At 45.1% G+C, this 24665-nt stretch overlaps 1 protein-coding gene across 2 annotated transcripts in view; it reads right to left on the bottom strand.

The window, feature by feature from the left end:
• LOC144756287 (regulator of G-protein signaling 3-like) overlaps nucleotides 1-24665 on the bottom strand; it is a 456864-nt gene that overhangs the window by 345112 nt on the left and 87087 nt on the right. The gene's annotated exons all lie outside the window — the stretch shown is intronic.

Genomic DNA, 24665 nt, shown 5'->3' with positions numbered 1-24665 from the left:
CACAGAAGCTAGACATGTTGTGAGCCAAGCATGTACTCAGCAATGACATGGAATGGACCGCGGTGTCACTGAGAAAAAAATGGTACGAATGAAAGATGCCCCCAGCAGTGAGATGGAATGAACCATAATGTCATTGGGGCCAGATTCCCTTATGAACCAGTGAAACCCCCAAAAGTGATATGATAAAAACAACGGTCCTGCTGGCACTAGGTGTAATATTACCCAGGTGTGAACCGGGGTGGCACTCAGAATAGACCGGATATGAACGAGGGATGCCTACCCACCCCCCTTCCCCTCCCCCAGCAGTGGCGTGGTATAAACTGCAGTGCTCCTGAGGCCAGGCCTGTATGGCACCTGGGACACCCCCCACATTGGCATGGTAGTTTCCAGGGAGTCTCTGGCACCAGGCCTTTGGTAACCAGGGCTCCCCCAGCGGGGACATGGTCTGAACGGTGGGATCTCGTATCTTTGAGGTTAGTTATTCAAGTGGCTGCACCCGACAGTGCCTTGGTATGGCCCACGGTGTCACTGGGCTACGGGTGTTTACCTCGGAGTCCCACCGCAGCTAAAATGGTGCAAATCGGGTTTCCTAGTGTAATATACAGCCCTTTTACGAACTGCACTGTACGCATAAAGAAAATAGAGGGGTAGATTTAGACACATTCGCTGCAGGACGAAACCAGTTCTGCTGCAGAAAAGTGATTTGCCGGGTAGCAGGTGGCTTGCAGTTTGCGAGTTCCATGCATGCCGGGAGACCCGATTCAGGCTTTTTATGATATTTTAGCTGTCTCCTGCCTAAAATTGTCTCGGTTTTAATATTAGCCGATGGGGAAAATAAAATCCCTAATTTCTTTCACTTTTCCCTCTTCCGAAATGTCGGTGTGTATGCACCTCCCACGCCACGCACCAGCGCTGGCACAGATGAATTAGGTCTGGCCTTCAATCACCACCACCCAAAACACCCCTCTAACTCTCCCACCTTTCCCATTCACAGAAGTGATCCGCATTTTCAGGGCCGTTTCTAGGTGTTTTGCCGCCCTATGCGAGATTTGAAAAATGCCGCCCCCTCCCTTTTATTACCATCACTCTCTTCCCCTGTCATCCAGGCTAGAGAGGCACACCCTCTACTGCTGAACCCTTATATGTTACTCTCATTTACTATCAGGAAACAAGATCACAACAGTCCTGCAAACGACCTCAACGAAAGGCCCAGGTCAGACCGTTATGGTAGCCATACACTCCCAGAACTATGTACACGATGCCCAATAGAGCCTTGTCTTTAAATACCACGGAGGCGTCAAGTGCAACTCGTTTTCAAAACCAGAAACAACTTAACTTTTCCGCCAAGCACGCATGTACACATGCAACGCCCACATACGAAATGCAATATTATTTTTGCCTACTGCCAGCAATCCCCCCAATCAAAAGCAAAAAACATTTATTGCCCTAATAAAGTGCCTACCAATTGACACTTCTAGGAGGAGATGCGTTGGGGGTCTCTAACAAAAGAAAAAATAAACATTTGGTGATGTAGAGCGACATTATAAAGAAAACCCCTCTTATTTCAACAGTTTTTTTTCTGTGCAGCGCTTTTTGCAACAGCCCCTCGCTGCAGATAATTAGTAATATAACCCAACTCAGTAGTGTTAATTTTGTCAGCTGATGAAAGACTGGGTTAACTTTATGAAAAATTGCAAAATTTGTTTCTGCATATTATCGTGAACTTTTGGGGAAACTGCAAAATTAGGAGGAATTCTGCAAAACCAGTACTTGGTGCTATATTGTGTGCTAAAAATCAGTGCAAAAAACAAATGCCGCAAACAGCGGCTTCTCGCATTGTGGCTATTTGCGTTGTTCCCATACATGCACTCGTGCAAAATAAATGTTTGCAAATTTGGTAGAAGGAAGAACAGTATTAGTGCGGTAATTATTATCGTAACATGGTCTTATGCGACCTCTCATGAAGGAACTCTAGCTTACTTTCATTCTTCCAACTATACCCATTCCCACAGACACATTGCACTCATTCAACTCATTCATCCATTAATTCATTCACACATTAAAAATGCTTGTGTGCTCAATCCTACCCGAGCCTCGTCTCTTACAAGAGGTGCTCCTTTGACCCTTGGTGGCTGACCTTGAACAGATTCTGGAAGGGCTTCTTTTTAGGTCTTCTAGACCTCGACCCAGGACGAGGCCTCTGCCCCGATGCAGCCGCACTCTGCAAGCTTCTGTCTTTGCTGCACTCCTGGTTGAGGGGTCGTCACTCGTGACTGCTGCATGTTGGAGTGTGGTGTGTTGTCTTTCAGTTTTGTGTTCCTACTCTGCTCCCTCGAGGACTTCCCCCTGTGACGCCCTTGTGCGGCCTCGTCGTCCTACATATATGGTCCTGGGCGAGAACCTGAATCCTGGCCTCATAAAATCCTCCCAGCCTCCACTGTCTCCGGTAGGCACACAATGCATCGTGGAACACACACAGCTTCATATAAAGCACCTACTGGTTATACGTCTTCAGAGGCTGTTTATGAATTTATGGTGATGAGAAAAGCCTCTTGCGCCGTGCTCTTTGTTATTTTACTACGTCATCTGATTCAATGCTCCCCAAAAGCAGCACGAGGCCACCTACCAAGTATTTTTTTTCTCCAGTTTTATATAGCCGAACTCCACCTGAAGGCATCAGAGCGCTCTACGTGAGTACCAGTTGGGTTACAGACGGACACATTAATTTTTAGGCACAGGGAGATTAAGTGATTTGCCAAGAATCACACGGTGTTGCGCATCCCTGCCAATATTCAAACCCGGTTCCCCAGCTTTAAAATTGGTCTCTCTAGTCGTTTAGCCACATCCTCTTCAGGTGACCCCTGAAATGAATGCCTGATGGTGAAATGTGGGTCCCTCACCACTGTCCGGGGCCCTCAATGCTACGTCATGCTATCTTGAGCCTATTACTGGAAGTTTAGACTCCTGTAGGAGAAAGTACCCCCAGGGGCAGTGTAAAGTATTAGGATGGGAGGTGAGCAGGGCAGGGTCCTGGGGGCCTCTGATGTGTTAGTTTATTTTGTTGTAGCCCTTCCTTGGGAGAGCTCATCCGCCCCCCCGTAAGTGGAGGATTGTTTGAGCGCCATGAGACCCCTGCAGGTCAGTGTGGCGCACAAGTGACCTTCTGGACAGCTCTTAGGTAAGGTGCCCAACGCCCATAGGGCTCAAAGGGCTTCAGTGCCCCCCCTCGCAGCGTAAGTAACAGGACACAAACAAATCAATACCCAGCTCTGTGGGCACTCGGTTTGATGCAGAATCGTATATTTACAAACGTTTAAAATGCGTCTTGTGTTTCCTTGTAAGAGGCAGTGGCCGATGTCCAGAGACAATAGATTCATAATAACTCTGAGATTAAACATCAGTACCTCTTGTTGCTGCGGCTGTTATCTCCTCCTTTTTCCATCTTCACACACAAGGCACAAAGAGAGCCTGATCAAGCACTAAGCAGAAGATCCTGGCTCGGATGGCTGTCACTTGCCCTGAAGAATCCTAGAGGCTCTTCCCGTGTGATCTGGTGGAAGGCCGGCGGCACGAACATGATTTTCGTAAGTGGTAACGTACTCAGTAGCAGCAAGTGGCTTTTTTCTTTCATAGGTTCAAATTAAAAAAATGTTTCCCCCTTTTGCCGCCCTAGCCCTTTTGCCGCCCTAGGCAGCCGCCTAGTCTTGCCTAATGGCAGAAACGGCCCTGCATGTTCCACAATCGAGAACACCTTATGCAAAATAGAGTGACCAGAATTTTAAAGCCAAAATCCGGGACATTTCACAAAAAATAGAAGGACTGCAGTTTTATTTCAAGCAAGCAGACAGAATGACAGCGCTCCTCAGCAGAGAATTACAGAACAAGCAGCTAGAACATACATAAAATACAATTTCTAAACCCATAAGCAGGGCAGGACTGGGAACCAAAACCAGCCCTGGCAAAGTGCTCGGCCCCCCGCCCCTCCCCCGCGGGGGGGTTCGGGGTGCCGCCGAGCCCTATGCAAGGGCCGGTTTTCTGCCGATTTTGTTACAGGGACGATTTTACAGCTATGCTGTAACAAAAACGGCCCCCAGTGTCCCAAAACCGGCCCCCACCTGTGCGACACACCAGGGCATTGCCCGGTGCCCGCTACGGCCAGTCCGGGCCTACCCATAAGCTTGCCTGTGAATTAAATTGCTTTTTTGAAACAACTGCTAACTATCCCTGCTTTGTAAAACATAAAAAAGCACCTCCCACAGTTTTCAGTTGCCCCGCTGTAAAAACCGGGACAGGAGCAACATGTCCTGAAATCTACCCGGACAGCTGGTGAAAAACCGGGACCGTCTGGGCAAATCCGGGACGCCTGGTCACCCTAATGCAGTGTTCTTCAATCTGTGGGGCGCGCCCCACTGGGGGGGCGCGACACATTCCCAGGGGGGGCGCGCACTCCACTACAATCTGACCTTTGTTCCGTCCTCCGTGCAAATCTCCCAGGAGGGGGTTAATTCACGGAGGTGACAGCTTCAACAGCAGTGTGATTCAAGGAGTCTCCTCTGCTAAAAACGAAAGCAAACAAACAGACTCGCTTTCGGTTTTAGCAGAGGAGACCCCTTGCCTCACACTGCAGCTGAAACATTTCAGCGCTGTGAATTAACCCCCTCCTGGGAGAGTTAGCTCTTCCCAGAAGGGAGACAAAGTTTCCAGAGTTCGAGTCTCGGCATTGAAGCTGAACATCCAGTGATTCTGGGCAAATCACTTAATCTCCCCGTGCCTAACAAAGACAAGCACTGTGGGGGAGAGGTCGGCGGCAGTGAAGGTGCCTGCGAGAGGCTCATGTAGTGTCGCAAAAGGGAAAGCATGGGGGAGCGCGAGAACAGACGCTGCTGACGCCGCCGTACACGCTCACAGCTCATGCCAGCAGCAAACGCGCGCTCACGAGGCCAAATCCGAGACGGAAAATGCGCGTGTCCGACTCGTGTCCACATATTCAGTAAGTACATAGGTATACTAAAGTATACAAGAGGTCCCTTCGCTACGCTCGACCTAAAAACGAATATGTCCTCATATAATGCAACTTGTGCTATGTAAAGCGCTCTGATACCTGATTCAGGTCAAGTTCGCGCTATATAAAACTCAGTAAAAAAAAAAAAGTGGGCTCTAGTCCAGTGCCCCACCCTTTCAAAGGGGGTGGGAGTGTGTGTGTGTGTGTGGGGGGGCGGGGGGGTGGTGGTGAAAGAGCCAGCACTATTCTACAGTCTTGCCCTCATTACCTTGAATCATTTTAAAACATAATGTTGTAAATAGCGCTTTTCAATTATTCATTTTCAATGTGTATAAGTCTATTACAGACATTTTGCAGACAAAATGTGTTTATGCGTCATGCGACATCCATATAAAAAGTGTATTTTAGATCAATACATGACCTCACATGTGAGAAATAGAAGGGTGTGACAGATTATTTGCAGTAATATTAGTGAACTGCTGTTGTGTTACATACTGAAAACACACATCACTATCTCTGAATATCCGATGTACACACATTTAGTATTTGACCAAAGAAGGCATGAAAGAGCCGAGACTAGATCATAAAATCAAAGCTGGTCTGAACAGGGACCCCGAAAATACATTTGGCCCACAGGCCCCAAAATCCTTAAAACGTCCCTGAAAGTTTCTTTTAAAATTACACAGGCAGGCGCGCAAAATGCCAGCCAGCCATGTGTTGTTTAAACAGCTTGCAAATTGCAGTTTACTAAACAATCTTATTGTATTGAATGTTATTCGCTGAATATGCCCGGAATGTGCGCGTGGCGGTCGAGTCCAGCAATTTCTGTCAGGTGGTGGGGGGGCCCAACATCTAAAAAAAAATCAGCTGGGGGGGCTTAACCTACAAAAGTTTGAAGACCTCTGCCCTAATGTTACACCTAGGAGCCTGCAGAACATAGAGGACGGAAGAGGGGCGTGTCCCTCAGATCCCCGCCTCTCACAGGAATTCATAGGCCTTAGGCTAATTGCGAACGTGCCCTGCGCTGCACGTGCCTGCGTTACACCCCTGCTCGCACGCCGCGTGGTCTACGCCGTGCTCAGTCCTGGAAAAATCTCCTTTCAGGTAAGGGGGATCACCAGTCTATGGTCCTCATTGCAAGTTAAATCCCTCTGCAGCCATTGAAATTAAAAGATGTCTGATAATTATCACACCCTCTCTGTTTTCCCCTGACATGCCCTCATTAAGAGTGGCCTGGTAATTGGTGTGATGTTTCAGAACTGCCAACTTCAGAGAATATTCACCATGTGAGGAGGGGCGGAGCTTCATGTTGAGAACTGCGAGAGAGGCACTTCTGTTTCCTTCCCCGACTGGCCTTTCTCTCTCTCTCTCTCTCTCTCTCTCTCTCTCTCTATATATATATATATATATATATATATATATATATATATATATATATATATATATATATATATATATATATATTATTTTTAACATTTTTTTCATGCGCTTGCGGAGGCCATTAAAGGGGTTTTCACACTGTTTATTGGACACCAGCAGCCTGCAACAACAAGGTGGAAACCCACTCAATGCAGGTGTTTCAGCTTGCCTTCCCTGCCACCGTGTGATAGGTGCTCCTTGCCGGGTGACTGTGTGACGAGAGACGATATTCTGTGACACAGGGTGGCACTGTCCGAGTTTGCCGGTCTGATATTTTTTGTACATGAAAATCTGCCTCTGCTGAGTAACTGGATGTAATGAATACCATGCAGTTACATACTTTTGGGGGAAAACGTGGATTTTGGTGCACACTGCACTAAAATCCGCATGCTCGGAAAACGGTGGTTCGACCTGACGATATTCATCACAAAACTCATCATTGCAATATGTGCAGTGACAGCAGTTACCGCACATATCGCAACTATCTGGGCCACTCATAATGAGGGTCACAGATTCCCCAAATCCAATCTCCTGAAATATATTGTGGGAAAAGGCCCAGAAAAAAGGCAAAACAAGCAGAAATTGGTGATTGGTAAGCTTCATTGTCATATTAAAAACTCAGAATAGGTGGTAATTACCACAGGTGATAAATACCTTTACTTCTTGTCCTGACTAACTTGTAATTAGGGCCTAACCCTCATACAAACTCAGGAAACGTTCCAACAACCTAAAGAAAAGTTTCTGGGCTAATGCCCATCTTATGCCCTCATTACAACTTCAGGGCTAAATTTGGTCCCCGTGCAAATGAATTAGGAGTCCTCACAGTTTTCCGTCATACCTGCCAAAATTTATCAGAGGGGAAAGATCTGTAAAAAAAAAAAAAAAAAGCAAAACGTGAATTTCAGTGTGACCAATTTCACAAGCTTTGCAAGTTGAAAACTCAAATTAGGAGTTAAGGTACTTTCAACATGTGGTAAATATCTCACCTTAGATTAAGGATATTTGGCATATGTGGTAAATACCTCACCCTATTCCGCCTTTCTGGTAGTGAGGGCCTCAGTTGTCTAAGTCCAAATCTCTTCCCACCCACGGTACAACTGTTTGATTTGATTTGATTTGTTACTTGTATAGCGCTCGAATGCCATGGCGTCTTGGCGCTGATTGAAGTACATGGGAGTGGAGAGCTCTAAACGAACCATTAGATCACGGAAAACAACCAAGTTTTCAGCGTTTTCCTAAACATCAGTAGGTTAGGTTGGAGTCGTAAGGTGGACGGAATCGGATTCCATAGCTTAGCCGCACAAAATGACAGGGTACGGCCCCCCACCTTACCTTGCATATCTTCGGAGTGCAAATGAGGCCCATCATTGTGGATCTAAGTGTTCTGATGGGAGAGTGCCTAGAAAACAACTTTTGTATCTCCCCAGAGATTCCTCCATAAAGGGCCTTATGCACCAGACAGAGGGACTTGAATTCAGCTCATTGCTGGACAGGGAGCCAATGCAAAGTCCTGATGGCAGCTGAGGTGGAGAAACCCTTAGGGATGTTCATAAGTAATCTGGCTGTGGCATTTTGCAAGAATTGCAGCTTCCTCCTCTGCTCCTTATCAATTCCTACAAAGCAGGGGCGGCCTTAGGCATGTGCAAGCTGTGCACCTGCACAGGGCCAAACCCCAGGGGCCTCCACGCCAATATATATCCTTAATATATTAATTCTCTGAGGACGGATACATATTTGCGTGGCGGACCCTAGCAGGGATTTGGCGGCCTCCGGCTCTGTTTCACTTCCAAACACCCTGACCCCCCTACCTACGCTCCCTGCCCAGGGCCGCCATGAGCCTAGAGCCGCCCCTGTACAAAGAGCGCGTTGCAGTAATCTAACTTAGAAAGAAAGAGTGCCACTGCAATGGTCTTTTGGAGTTCATGTGGAATGAACGGAAAGATTGAACTGTGAAGAACTGTGGTTGCACTTGGCCATTGACTTGGAGCTGCCGGAGCTTTACTGGAAACTTGGTGACCACAGCAGGGGTAGATGGAGTGGGGCAGCAGTTGTTGTGAGAGAGGAGAGCACTGGAGGCTACTAGAGCCCTCATTACAAGCTTGGGAGAATAGGGTGAGGTCTTTACCACAACTGGTAAATACAATTACATGGGGGTGATGTATTTACCACCTGTGGTAAATACCGCCTGGTCCTAGTTTTTGACTTGGAAATGAGGGCCAACATGTCGAATAGGTATTTAACATGCTAAATTCATAGGTTTTGCCTTTTTAATGTTTTTTTCGGCAAGAAATTCTGCTGGAATGTATTAGTGGAAGATTGCAAGGGTGTGATAATTATCATACAACTCATAATTTCAATCTCTGTGCAAACAAGCGTTTGCACAGGGATTGCGATTTAGTCCTGAACTTTTAATGCGGGCCTTATTAGTAGTGTCACAGTAGGTGTGCTCTGTGTACAAGCATGGCCCAATTATGAATTGCACTAACTGTAATTACCAGTACTATGTGGCCACATCCCACTAGTAGCATGCAATTAAAAGTTAAAACTCTCGGAATGGGGAATAACTGTTCAGACCTGGATTTACTGGGCAGAATTCCACACAGCATTCACTATTCGGAGGGATTTAATGCCACATTTATCACTTGCTCTAAGCAGGTGATAAACATTGGCAGGGGATTAGGGGGTATTTTGTGAAGAAGCTACATTCAACTTGCACCCTCATAAACAGACATGGCCACTTCTGCTCATAAACCAAGTGTTTGAGAACCAGCTCAGACCACCAATGTGCAACTACATTTGGCTTCTGATGGGTGTAGAGGGACAAGACCTTGTAGAGTTTCTGAGAGTGAAAATCTCGGATCTGCTAGACAGTCAGACTTAAGAACATTTTGTGGAGACCAAAGATATTCTTGGGTGATGGCACCAAGAAGAAGTCACTGGAAGGACGAGAGTTGGACGATTCCATTCACAACCAGTGAGATGCAAGCTGTGAATATGCATCGGCGGGCAGCGAGAAGGACCAGTTGGCTGAAGATGGACCTGTTCACCATCCATCAGTTCTTATAGAATCAGCGGTGATGAATAGGGGATCGCGGGACTTCAGAAAGGAATTTAAGATCTAGGAGCAAGGTGGGCATCGTATAACAGACCAATGGTATAGACGGACGGCAAACTGGATCATATCTACGGAACAGAAAAGGCAAAAAAATTGCTTCACTTTCTGAAAAAAAGATCGGATATCCAATTGACCAGGTTTTTAAGGGACTCATATGTATTAAAAATTTGGATATATGTCCCTCTTCAAGGCACATCATTGATGACACAAGATTTTTAGTCTGTGTATACATATTTGTATATGTATGGTTTTAATTGTATCAAACGGTTTGCAGACTTGAAAAAGTCAGTTGGACGAAACACGTGTTGGCTGCCAGTGTGTTTTTTATATGAATTTTGAGAAGAAAAGAATAAGAGAATAAAGAGAAAGGAATACTTTAAACTGACTTACTATGATTACTAGGTTGGTTACTGCCTATGTTACAATATGGACTAATTCTGTGTGCCTCGGCATATATGTAAGTTATTTGTAACTCTACGGAGACGTTTTCTCTCTAGAGTCTGTCTCTTTGAGGGTGGAAGGAGACTTATTGATTGGAAAGCACCACATTGTACTATATAGACGTGTATACGTCTTTCCAGTTGATTAGGGTTATAGACGTGCATTCGCAAATAGGCACTGCGGCCTCAGTGTGTTTTGTGTAAATCCATCTATTAATCTTTTTTGTCTTGATCGCTTTTGTCAAGCATATTTCTGTTCTGTCACTCATTTGCAAATAAATAATAGTTATGCATACACGCACAATGAAATAATCTGCAGAAACCCATCCTTTAGGTCACAGTACATAGGTACTGCTAAAAAAAGTGTCACTTGTCAACAAAACAAACACTGAAGCCTTCCTACACCCACTTCCTTTCCCAACATAGTTCCCTCTCCACCTCTGTCCTATGACATTCACTTCTTCCAAGCCCCATTTTTCAGTCACAAGCATCATCCACCCTCTTTTCTCTTTATTAGGTTCTCCCATTCCCTAATCCACTCAAGATACATCTGGACTTGTTTATCCCTCTGCAGGAATGGAGCCGTCCGCTACAGAAACAGCAAACAAGCCTCCCAGAGCCTCATAGGAATCAAGGCCGGATGCAACTGCCAGTGGTGGCACAAAAAAGCAGGCTGTCACAGTGACACTCTGCTCCTTTACATAGCTAGGCCCACTGCTATGAAAAAATTATATTTTTGCTCTTCATTGTGCACTACAATATAATGGTTCGTTGGTAGGGCAGCCATTTTGTTTTCTAAAGTAACTCTCGCTAAGAGCGGACCTCTGTGCCTTCATTCCACTCCTATCCTGTGATCGAAGAGCAAACTTTTTGGCCGGGTTCTCAGGTCCCATTTTCCAAAGCCCCATTTAAAGTTGAAAGTAGCCTCAGCGAGCACTAGAGATTGGCCTAGTCTGACAGCCAATCTTGTCTTGCGTTGCAAGTTTCCAAGTTTGACAAGTTGACAGCGTCAAGCAGTTGAGAAGGTAGGTAAGGCTGTACAAAGGATTGTCAGGGGTAGGAGGCATCTCTTGCCAGCAATGATTGAAGCGGAATGCATGACTCCAAAAGGAATGAGACAGTAAATTAAGAACATTCTATCTCCTTATCTAGTGCGGCAAAGACAGCCAGTCCAACCTTATCTGCTACCACAATATTGTGAAGGTAAATCTCTCTCTCTCTCTCTCTCTCTCTCTCTCTCTCTCTCTCTCTCTCTCTCTCTCTCTCTCTCTCTCTCTCTCTCTCTCTCTCTCTCTCTCTCTCTCTCTCTCTCTCTCTCTCTCTCTCTCTCTCTCTCTCTCTCTCTCTCTCTCTCTCTCTCTCTCTCTATATATATATATATATATATATATATATATATATATCAGCAACCAAAGAGATCCCATAGCCATGGGAGCGCGCTCCACAGTGTGTGCTCTGCCCAGGGGTCGGATCCTGACCCGGATAATTATTTTGAACAAAGGAGGCGGCACAGTCAGAGATCGATTTAAGCCTTATTTATTGCAAGACTTCACCCCACCAACGCGTTTCGGCCAAACACGGCCTTGCTCACGGTTGGTTAGTCCCTCTACAGTGTTTGTATTTATACTGACCCATTTGTAGCCATTTATGAGGCATTATGGGTGATGTAGTTTTAGTGCAAGTAGTTAAAAAAGAAAAGAAAGACTTTGCATCTTTTTTGCACTTAAATAATAATTATTGTTCGAAATCAAGGGTTTAGTACCCATTGTCTTTATTAGATGTTCCATTTAGGAGTTGTTCTGGGTATAGTACCCATTTTAGTTCTGAGGTTCTATTCCAGATGGACATGCATTTCTTTGGAGCGAAAGTTCTAGACAAAATGGAAAGAGGAGGTGATGTGGTCAGAAGATTGCGACAAATGGAGTCTCGTATGATAATTAGACTCCGAACCAAACACCCCAGGGGGATGAACTTTGGAGAGGATCTGCATGTCCATCTGGAATAGAACCTCAGAACTAAAATGGGTACTATACCCAGAACAACTCCTAAATGGAACATCTAATAAAGACAATGGGTACTAAACCCTTGATTTCGAACAATAATTATTATTTAAGTGCAAAAAAGATGCAAAGTCTTTCTTTTCTTTTTTAACTACTTGCACTAAAACTACATCACCCATAATGCCTCATAAATGGCTACAAATGGGTCAGTATAAATACAAACACTGTAGAGGGACTAACCAACCGTGAGCAAGGCCGTGTTTGGCCGAAACGCGTTGGTGGGGTGAAGTCTTGCAATAAATAAGGCTTAAATCGATCTCTGACTGTGCCGCCTCCTTTGTTCATAATATATATATATATATATATATATTACCTACTGGCGGTCGCCAGTAGGTATATATAGTTAGGATTTTTTCTCTATGGGATTTTTGAAAATTCTATGTCTAATAACTTTGGCGTTTGTGGACGGAATTGGCAGAAATTTTCAGGAAAATGGGACATTTTGTTTCTGAGCAACCCCTGGAAATTTGGGGGGGGTTCGTCAAGGGGGGCCGAGAAAAAAGGGGGGTCCCAAAACGCGTTTTTCCAATGTTAATTTCCATAGGGCGGTTGGCCTCACTTTTAGCCCGAACGGCTGAATGGATTTGCACGAAACTTGGCAAAATTGTAGGGACTGGTAGCCCGATGTGCCTTTGCTAGGTCTCAATATATGTGCTCCAGTGGATTTTGAGAAATTAACGTTCAAAAAAAGATATATATCTGTAACAGCGGACCGGGCAGCGCTCCGGTTCGCGTACTTTTCGCGTTACGGAGCTTTGTGAAGCGAAGCTGATTGGTTCTCCGGCGTCTGTAAACATTCCAAACAGTCCGTAGCGGCCGCCATCTTGTCTCTCGGTAGGATCGAGAGACAAGAGGAGGCCAAAGCGAAGGGGCAAATGACCATAAGGGGGCATAGTAGATCCTCCCTGACCCCCTAGGTTTGATGTGGAGGTTTTAAAAGGGCCCCGCGGGGCAAAAAATAAATAAAAATAATAATAATCGAACGGCTGAATGGATTTGCACGAAACTTGGCAAAATTGTAGGTACTGGTAGCCCGATGTGCCTTTGCTATGTCTCAATATATGTGCTCCAGTGGATTTTGAGAAATTAACGTTCAAAAAAAAGATATATATCTGTGACAGCGGACCGGGCAGCGCTCCGCTTCGCGTACTTTTCGCGTTACGGAGCTTTGTGAAGCGAAGCTGATTGGTTCTCCGGCGTCTGTAAACATTCCAAACAGTCCGTAGCGGCCGCCATCTTGTCTCTCGGTAGGATCGAGAGACAAGAGGAGGCCAAAGCGAAGGGGCAAATGACCATAAGGGGGCATAGTAGATCCTCCCTGACCCCCTAGGTTTGATGTGGAGGTTTTAAAAGGGCCCCGCGGGCCTGGGGAGCGTACTACAAGGAAACAAGAATGATTGACTTTTAACTTATTGTATGTTTATAGACTTTTTTTTTTCTTTTTTTTCTGCTGAGTGACGTCTCGGCCTATCTCCACGGGATGCAGTCCCCTACCATCTCGGCGTTTAAGCCCAGGGGGACCGGTAGTGTGGTAGAGATAACGTCTGTTAACGTTCGATTCGAAGGAAATCAGGAAGTGTTGATAAACATTGTCTGCGCCATCTTGCCTTTTTTCAAATGCCACACTTTTGTCGTGCACGGCAGCCATTTTAGATGCCTTGACCAGACCCACTCTCTGCACGCTGTCGATCCTTAGCATGGCTCCCCACCCTCGCAAGCATCTCCCCCAGGCACTGGTCACCCCCGCTCTCTGTCTTACGCATGGGCAATAAACCTCCCCCCATCTGCGCTGCTCTTCCCTGAGAATCACACCCTGTGCCTGTCCGACACCTCCCTTTCGCCCTATTCACTACCGCACCCTCTGACACTCCTCTTCCTCTGTGTCCGATTGTCCAGGCCGGTCCCAGGCTATCAGCTAGCCCTGCAGATGTAGTTTATGGCCCCAGCTGTAAAGAATCACCCCTCTTCAAAGGAGTTATAGTAGATCAAGGCTCACACCCGATGAGATCCGTCACACCACACGCGTTCCTACTATCTGAAAACCATTCTGTATTGTGATTGGGGAGGGGACCGAGCCTGAAGCGGAAGATTCCAGGGATGCCTCTTTGTACATCAAAGTTTTTACAATTATGTGTCACATTAAAAATATATAGCACTCCAACAAAGTAGTAGGATTATAAAACTTTAATAACTTATAAATATATACAACAAAACAAAAACAGTAAAAACATTTAAACATTTTTAGGGAAAAAGAAGGAAGTAGCGGTCGGTTGTGCGAATAGTCCCAACGCAGCACAACGTCCAGATTTCTGGACGGCACCCAGGTGATGTTGCCTGGGTGCCGCACTGATTTCGGTATCCGGCGTGGGGCGTCGCGGGGGGTGGGTCTTTAGTAGCGGTCTGTTGTGCGAATACTTCCAAGGCAGCAGAACGATGGCACCAAGGTGATGTCCAGTAAGTTGCCGCCCTCCGAATAACGGCGTGGGGCGCCCCGGGGGGGGGGGGTGAGGCGGCGTGAACGGGCCTCCCCAGGTGGAGGCTCGTCTGCTGTAGTGGGGCGCCCCTTTACCGTTTCAGTTGCCATTCCGTCCGATTTTGGTCCACTGTGTCAAAATCCGCCATTCAGCTGAGTTGCGCCCACTCTTGCGGTGCAGCGATAGGCGGCTGCCACAGGACTCTCAAAATGGCGGCAGGCTCTTTCCTTTTTGGGCCTGGTCCACTGAAATGGCCCTGGGACACCTTGGAAATCGGACGCTAGTCTGCTAGGTCTTGGACCCCATTCTCGAAAGCGTTCCCTCAGCCTTGAGGATTGTACAAAAGTCTTGGGGGCACCCGACTCCTGCAGGCTTCCGGTGGGGAGCGGCTGCCATGATTGCTCGCGGAATGACCTCGACGGAGCCACGAGATGGTGGTGCTTTCATGCTGACGCCAGCTTCAGTCTGAAACATCCAGAAACAAGGTGGGGCTTTCATCGTTTGGGAAAAAAAAAGTTTTCATCCAATGAACAGTGTTATTTTTAGGTCATATGATCAAGCCTTCCATCATTAGGAAACCAAAAGTAAAATGAACCAACGAAAAGTTTTATAAACAAGTCACATGACCTGTTATGCGGCATAGGGTATAAAAAGCGTAGAAAATCCGTTGGCACGTGAGGCAGCGTCAGTAGCGGACCGATGTGCGAATAGGCCGAAGGCAGCACAACTCGCCAAGATCCGGATGGCACCGAGGTGGTGTCTAGCAAGTTGCCGCACTGGTGTGGCCATCGTGCAATGCTGAAAGTGGGCGTGGGGCGCCCCGTTGGCCTGTGAGGTGGCGTCAGTAGCGGACCGATGTGCGAATGGGGCCAAAGGCAGCGCAACGCGCCAAGATCCGGATGGCACCGAGGTGGTGTCATAGTTGAGAGTTCTGAGCAGCGGTTGTAACACTGTCTGAAGCTTATTTGCAGCTGCTGCAGCTTCACTAAGCGCCAAGATCCGGATGGCACCGAGGTGGTGTCTAGCAAGTTGCCGCACTGGTGTGGCCATCCTATAATGCTGAAAGTCGGCGTGGGGCGCCTCGTTGGCCTGTGAGTTCGCGTCAGTAGCGGACTGATGTGCGAATAGGCCGAAGGCAGCACAACGCGCCAAGATCCGGATGGCACCGAGGTGGTGTCTAGCAAGTTGCCGCACTGGTGTGGCCATCCTACAATGCTGAAAGTGGGCGTGGGGCGCCCCGTTGGCCTGTGAGGTGGCGTCAGTAGCGGACCGATGTGCGAATGGGGCCAAAGGCAGCGCAACGCGCCAAGATCCGGATGGCACCGAGGTGGTGTCTAGCAAGCTATGCAGCTGAGTTGCGTGCGCACTTGCGGCGAATAGGTCGAAGGCAGCACAACAATGTTTTCTGAATAGAAGACACCACAAGGCGCTGAGATTCGGTTGGCACCGAGGTGGTGTCTAGCAAGTTGCCGCATTGGTGTGGCCATCCTACAATCCTGCTCCGAATAATGGCGTGGGGTGCCCGAAGGGGGGGGGGGGAGGCGGCGCGAACGGGCCTTCCCAGGTGGAGGCTCGTCTGTTGTAGTGGGGCGCCCCTTTACCGTTTCAGTTGCCATTCAGCTGAGTTTCGGCCGCTCTTGATGCTACAGCGACAGGCGGCTGCAACAGGACTCTCAAAATGGCGGCCTGTCCTTTGGATTTGGGCCTGGTCCACTAAAATGGCCCTGGGACACCTTAGAACTCGGACGCTCGAATTTTTTTTCCTTTCCTCTACATGCAAAAAAGGTAAATTCCCGGTACGTTACACGCTTCATCTGCCACGATGTACTCTCCAGAGGAACCAAAAAAATATATAGTTATGGTAACTATACCATGCATCGTCATATGGAGAGGTGGCACCGATTAATTATAGTGCTGCATAAAAGAGAGATTTGGAGGAGAACCCCCGACCTGCCAGTACACTCATCAAAGAACTGGCACTAACAGCATCAGAGGCAAGGGAAACGGTCCCAAATATTTAGAAGAACTTTGGAAAGATTAAAATGACATGTTTAGATTGTGGCAAATTAATTTCATGTGGACAGATGAGTGTTACTCTAATAAATACTATGTATCAAGGAGGGTTTTGGCAAGAGCACAGTAAGGCTGTGCCAAATGATCAATGAACAAAGAAGTTGCCAGTACTGTGCAATTATTTGTATTTATTTAGACCGGTGTCGAGCAGAAAAGTTTACTCAACCCAAAGACCACCAGTTCAGTCTTGAATGTTTATGAAAATGAATTTATTTTTTTTATTTTTATTTTTTTATTTTATTTATTTTGACTTATTTCTTTTATCTTTCTTTTTTTCTCATACACGAGAGGTGTATATGAACAAACAAATTAACCGGGAAATTAAATTCAAGCAAAAAAGGAATGTTCACAGAACACTCGACAACTAAACACCAAATTTTTGAGGGCTTTTTAAATAGTAACAAAGGCCAAAGACAACAGGGTGCTAACCCACAACACAATTCACCAATACAACATCAATGGCACAATTAGACAACAATTAGACAATAGACAATCGACAACATATAGAGGTAGTACGGCTGAATGAAGCCACTCTTTAAATGCTATACACCAAATGTCATGTCATAAAAATTATAGTTATGGAGAGAACTCGACGCACCCTCATTGTCTGAATCCCTCTCTTACCAAGCATTGCAATGACCAAGAATGGTTTCCTTTCTGATTTCAGGACTTGAAAAGTGTTACAAAGCATATACAGGTATGACACAAATTACGCTGATCAGTATGCGAGTTGAAGGTCCCTCATGTGTGGTTTTGACTGAGTGTATGTTTATTTGTGTTTTTCAGATTTTGTCTGTCGGTCCTGAAGAGAATCTCTCAACCTAAGTAGAGATTCGAAACGCGTCGACCCCTTTTCTTCATTAAATAACCCTCTCTCCTCATCGATTTTGAAACATTCTGTTTTTGCGACCAACTTTCTTTTCAAAATATTGTAAATATATACAAAGTGTGTGGTCGTATATCCAAAAATATGTCAAATTTGGCACGTTTTCATTTAGATGCATAGGCCTTGCCTGAAAATTTGAGCAGAAATTCTGCAATAGGCCTCACCCTGTGTAGTTAGCATTTAAAGAGTGGCTTCATTCAGCCGTACTACCTCTATATGTTGTCGATTGTCTATTGTCTAATTGTGCCATTGATGTTGTATTGGTGAATTGTGTTGTGGGTTAGCACCCTGTTGTCTTTGGCCTTTGTTACTATTTAAAAAGCCCTCAAAAATTTGGTGTTTAGTTGTCGAGGGTTCTGTGAACATTCCTTTTTTGCTTGAATTTAATTTCCCGGTTAATTTGTTTGTTCATATACACCTCTCGTGTATGAGAAAAAAAGAAAGATAAAAAGAAATAAGTCAAAATAAATAAAATAAAAAATAAAAAAATAAATTCATTTTCATAAACATTCAAGACTGAACTGGTGGTCTTTGGGTTGAGTAAACTTTTCTGCTCGACACCGGTCTAAATAAATACAAATAATTGCACAGTACTGGCAACTTCTTTGTTCATTGACTCTAATAAATACAGCATATGAATATCATCATAGTCGATGGTTGGTAGAGACATTTTGACTATATCCTGGACCTGCCCGTCCTCGCCCAAAATGGCGCCAGAATAAATGGGAGTCGTAACTCCTTGTTGTGTACTGGTTGCAGAACATTGAAATCACGAGATACGTATGCAGTTTTGAAGCACATGGCGGGCGGGGACGAGAATTGATTGAATATTTCGACATCCCTATTGATATTAAGTTCTGATGTGTTATTGATTACTGTACTATTGAAAGTTCGAATTAACGTCACCCATGGTACTTGCCCGCAAATGTATATCTAGATAATTTTATTGTAACTGGCCCTGTCGTATTTTAATTATAAAATGTACGTCCACCGATTCCGCAACTGTTAGACACCTTAGTTCTTGCAACCTAATGGCCCGCCCGTTACGTTCCTCTACAGTGTAAATGTCTACTCATCATATACGATTACAGTTTGCTCCGTGGCCGGCCCACGTGGTTATAGGCCCGTATTTGTATACTGACATTTTCACAATAAAGGTTTTTAAAAGAAAACATAGTAGTAGTATTTACATTGGTAAAGTTTTTAATAATAGTCACTGTTTTAGAATCAGTAAAAGGCAAGTGAAATAAAGCATTCGAATTACATGAAGGGTAAAAGGTATAATACGCAGGAACGCAGTAAAGATAAATGGTCAAGGGTTGTTGTGTTTTCTACTCCTGCAACATAAAGTGATCGATAAGAATCTGATATTCTGGCGTATCGGCGACTAAGACAGCAGGCCGACCCTCTTTTGCTCAACGGCTCCGTCATGGGACGAAGAAACGCCCTTTTTCTCGAAAACGGAATATATTTTACTTGCAGGACAGTTGTAAATTTTCCGGGAAAGTACATTAGCCTGGAACATTATAACATATGTTTAAGAAAAAATAATGTTCGAAAGTAATAAAAAGCGTAATTTTTAGGTCATATGACCAAGCCTTTCATCATTAGAATAAGAAAAGTAAAATGAACCAATGAAAAGTTTTATTAACAAGTTACATGATCTGTTATGCTTACGTTACGCGCTGCGCGCCGCGCCCCGGATCACTTCCGGATGCGCTAACGCGGCGCGTCATATGACGCATTACGCGACAACGCAGGTCCAGAATATAGTCAAAATGTCTCCACCAACCAGCGGTCGGAACACAACCCCTTTCAGCAGGCTAAATAGTTCTGTTAAATGACAACAGAAGGGACAGGCAACAAGAACCATCAGTCAAAGAGGGGAGGGCAAGTTCTTCTCTACCGGGTCATGTTGGGGCGCTACCGGAACTGATCGAATTGGTAGTCTACAGAGTTTCTGGATGTTTCAGACTGAAGCTGGCGTTAGCATGAGAGCACCACCATTTCGTAGCTCCGTCGTGGCCATTCCACGAGCAATCATGCTAGCCGCTCCCCACCAGAAGCCTGCGGGAGTCGGGGGCCCCCAAGACTTTTGTAGAATCTTCAAGGCTGAGGGGACGCTTTCGAGAATGGAGCCCAAGCTCTAGCAGACAAGCGTCCGAGTTCCAAGGTGTCGCAGGGCCATTTTAGTGGACCACGCCCAAATCTGAAGAGCCGGCTGCCATTTTGAGAGTCCTGTGGCAGCCGCCTATCGCTGCACCGCAAGAGCGGGAGCAACTCAAGTACATGGTGAGCGAGACGCTGTAGTCGAAAGAGCGGGCGGTAAACAGCTGAATAGCGGAATAGGCACAGTGTAGCAAAAGCGGGCGGAATGGCAACTGAAATGGTAAAGGGGCGCCCCACTACAGCGTGTCTTTAGGTGAAACGGATTGTGGGACAAGGTCAAGAATGGAAGAGTTACCAAAAGGCAAAAAGTTCCGCTTGATCCCGGGAGCCGGCCACCTATGTCGGGGGCGATCTCAGGCCACACCAGGAGAACACGACTTGGGGAGGGGGCCGGAGCCAAGCGCCCCCTCCGAGTCCGCGCCATCACACCGTCCCTTGGGGGCCTCCGTTAAGCGGTTTAGGGTGGCACCGCATCACATTGTTTACAAATGCAGTCACGTACTCAAACAGCCCCCACTTACTTTTAGAATAGTGCTTATGAAGCAAGTGCAAATAGGCTTCAGACAGTGTTACAAGCACTCTTCAAAACTTTGAATCATCAGAGTGCATGAGTTTCATGCTCGATCGATTGAGCTAGCCGGATCGGGCAACAAAAAGTTTAAAATAGTTATGTAAATAGTTGTTTAATAAAATGTTTTACCCTGTTACTTTGCTGGTGTGTTGTATATATTTGCATAGAGTTTATCGTTATTTTGGGCAGGGTGGGTGGCGGAGCCGAGCTGTCTTGCAGCCATCATGGTGTGGAGTTCAGTTCATCTCACTAGTTTCGTATTTGTCATGAGGGGTTGTTCCTAATGTTTCTATTTTAGCGAGGTCAAAAAGAGATCCCATTAGTGGCCTACTGATTTTGCTCGATTCCTTTTGTTTTTTTACACGATTTTTCGCTATCTGCAAAGACTAAACAGAGTATTGCGACTCTGTGCTTGTTTGTAAATAGAGAATGAACCAAAGAGAACCAATTCTAAAACAGTAAATGCTTGAATAACAATCAATCAAATGGAGAGAGAAGCAGGCACGACGGATTACAAAGGGGGCAAAGGCCTGCGTTAACTACCCTTCACTATCTGCAAAGAGAGAGTACTCCTAATAGAAATGAGGAGGGGGGGGCAACATTCAAAGCAGATCAGTGTGCATAAACACGAAAATGTTTTTTCTTACCACGTACTTGACATTCGACAGCTTATGATATTTGCTATTAAAAAACCATTGAAATTCACTGAAAAAACCATAGGTTATAGACCATATATAGTTAGGAATTAGCATTTACAAAACCTTGAAAATTCACTGAAAAAACCATAGGTTATAGACCATATATAGTTAGGAATTAGCATTTAAAAAAACCTTTTTTTACTCACACAAAACCATTGAAATTCCATATATAGTTAGTTGCACTAACTATATATCGCGCACCCGCAATCCACTGCTGATGATGTCACATATTACATCATTCATGACATGGTCAGTGACATCACTGATGACATCACTGATGACATCTCAAATGACATCACTGATGACATCACTGATGACATCTCAAATGACATCATGACACACCAATACCAGTTACTACATACGCACTCACTGATTCCTACGTCTACACACACATTCACTAATTCACCATACAATCACTCATACATACAGTCACTCATTATTACAACACTATCATATGCACTCATACACCTATACAGACACTCACACACTGCCACTCATCCATGGAGTTACTCACACACCTAGTCAGTCCTGTAAAGAATCAATCACACTTCGATTTCCTCATCTATACAGTTAAACACAGAACACCATACTTCAGTGACATCACTGATGACATCTCAAATGACATCACTGATGACATCACTGATGACATCTCAAATGACATCACTGATGACATCATGACACACCAATACCAGTTACTACATATGCACTCACTGATTCCTACGTCTACACACACATTCACTCATTCACCCATACAATCACTCATACATACAGTCACTCATTATTACAACACTATCATATGCACTCATACACCTATGCAGACACTCACACACTGCCACTCATCCATGGAGTTACTCACACACCTAGTCAGTCCTGTAAAGAATCAATCACACTTCGATTTCCTCATCTATACAGTTAAACACTGAACACCATACTTTTTTCACACATATACTAACAGATACTTACTCTCTTATACAATCACTGATACAAGTACACATTGATATGCACAGAGTCACACACCTTCCAGCCAGCCACACACACACTCAGTCTTTCATACATCCACTCATTCTTCAATATGTAAAACATATTTAAACTTTACAAAAACACACAGACACTAGATGATGTCATCAGTGATGTCATCAGTGATGTCATTTGAGATGTCATCAGTGATGTCATCAGTGATGTCACTGACCATGTCATGAATGATGTAATATGTGACATCATCAGCAGTGGATTGCGGGTGCGCGATATATAGTTAGTGCAACTAACTATATATGGAATTTCAATGGTTTTGTGTGAGTAAAAAAAGGTTTTTTAAATGCTAATTCCTAACTATATATGGTCTATAACCTATGGTTTTTTCAGTGAATATATATATATATATATGTTATCCGCAACGGTGATTCTTTACCAGGATTACAGGATCACATTTGGAATATACATACATATATATATATATATATATATATATATATATATATATATATATATACTAGCAGCCCGCCCCGACGTTGTCCGGGGGCAATGAGGCTTCAGGGCCAACCGCCCGCCCAGGCCCCCGCCCGCCCCGAGATTGTCCGTGTCTTGGAACCACCTCCCGCCCCCGGCCCCCTCCCGCCCCGACATTTTACGTGTCCCTTTACTTTACCTGAGCCGGCACTCCTGACTTCACCGCCGCTTGTCACCGCTCCTCCCCGCCCGCCCTGATGTTGTCCGGGGGCAATAAGGCTTCAGGGCCAACCGCCCGACCCGGCCCCCGCCCCCGCCCCCGCCCGCCCCGACCTTGTCCGTGTCCCGGAGCCACCTCCCGCCCCCGGCCCCCTCCCGGCCTGACATTTTACGTGTGCCTTTGCCTTACCTGAGCCGGCGCTCCTGACTTCACTGTCGCTCATCGCCGCTCGTCGCCGCTCCTCCCCGCCTGTCTGCCGCTCATGTCCGCCGCTTCCCCTCATCACTTACGTGTCCCTTTGCCATACCTGAGCCGACGCTCCTAACTTCACCGCCGCTCCTCGCCGCTCGTCACCGCTCCTCCCCGCCTGTCCACCGCTCATGTCCGCCGCTTCCCCTCGTCATCACGCACATCACGTCCAGCGCTACATCGCAGCCAGCGCTACGTCGCGGCCGGCGCTACTTCCAGGGAACTACTTTTTTTTTAAGTTAAATTTTTACATTTATGCTTAAAGTTTATTTAAAAAAAGCCTATGTCCATCTGCACACCCTGACATTTTCAACGATGTATCGGGTGTGTGGATTGGCGCTGTGGTTCCCGAGTTTACCCGCCTCAAAGGTTCAAAGTTCTTCCTTTATAATAGTAGTATATATATAATATATATATATATCCTTGGTTTTTTCTCCTTCTGCCTTCATCCGCCCTATGCAGAGGTTTGCTTGTAGTTGGCGGAGCACGCCAATATCGACATTAACTTATTACACAGACAAATTGAATCAAAATTGATCATTAGACTTAAAACTAATACGCCGAGGGGGATGAACTTTGATGAGGAGCTTTATGTGCATCTTGAATAATTGAATTGATTTGAACTATAGCGGAGGCAATAACCATTAACTGAATGGGTACTGTACCCAGATTACATGCACTTGAACATTTTTTGAATATATGAATAGATAGCTAAAAATTATTTTGACTTTTAAAGAGTGCATTGCAGGATTATGGTAATCTAATAGATGGTCTATGAGAAATGTAATAACATTCTGCAAATGCATTGCCATGTTGACCAGCACACTTCAAGTAATCATTATATAATTAATGGTATGGGTACTAAACCCATTCACCTTGTTTGAAACAGACTCTGTGTGGTAACGCTATAACTAATGATGGTATATAATATAGCGCGAATTCAGCAGCGAGAAACAAGTAAAGTAAATTACTTAAAACTGTTGATAAATGTAAATGCAGCGTCCCTTATGCGTAAGCATTCTTGCAATTTGTAATGCAATGAACTACTTTTCCCAGAAAGCACCCTAATTGCCAACTGAGATAAATAGTAGACATAGTAAAATACTCACTCACCGTGAACAAAGCCTGTTGAGGCTGAAACGCGTTGGTCCGAGTATGAGTTAATAAAGGATTTCGTAAAATATCCTACCTGTGTGCCGCATTCCTTGGATGAAAATATATATTTCTAACTTAACATATGGTACATGCATGTGTTAATTAACTTTAAGGCCTGTATAAGAAAACTTAAGAATAGTAAACGTGTACTTACCTGTGTATGCTTATCGTCAAAATATTATTATGATAATGAAAATACCCAACTATAACATTTACACTTGGAATGCTAAATAAAATCTCAGTTTTGAAACAGGTAATCACATTTCAGACTTCTGATCAGATATCTTGCGACAACCTCAGTATCAAATTGCTATTTACAATTCTGAAAACACCAGTTGGTATTTTTAAAGACAAACTAAAATGTCTATTGACCATCTGCTCTTCTGGAAGATTGATTGCAGTTTGAGATGGCCAATCGCAGTTGAGCATGATCCGTTACAGTTCTAGATGTTCATCTGAAAATTCTGAATAACCTGTCATAGTTATGTATGACCAAATGAATTGCCCTCTTCATCTCCCACTACAGTTTGTAATAATTAACTGCAATACAGAATGCCCAATTGCAGCTCCCATTGATTGCCCACCAAATGAAATGACTAAGAGCAATTTCAATCAACCTTCTGTAATTTTGAAGACTGGTCAGTTTCTCAATTATTGATCGCTACAGCAAATCGGAATAATTACAAAC

This window comes from Lissotriton helveticus, chromosome 5_1, assembly GCF_964261635.1.
Source record: "Lissotriton helveticus chromosome 5_1, aLisHel1.1, whole genome shotgun sequence".
Taxonomy (NCBI): domain Eukaryota; kingdom Metazoa; phylum Chordata; class Amphibia; order Caudata; family Salamandridae; genus Lissotriton; species Lissotriton helveticus.
Note: the sequence above shows the minus strand (reverse complement) of the source record. Positions and strands in the feature narration are given on the sequence as shown.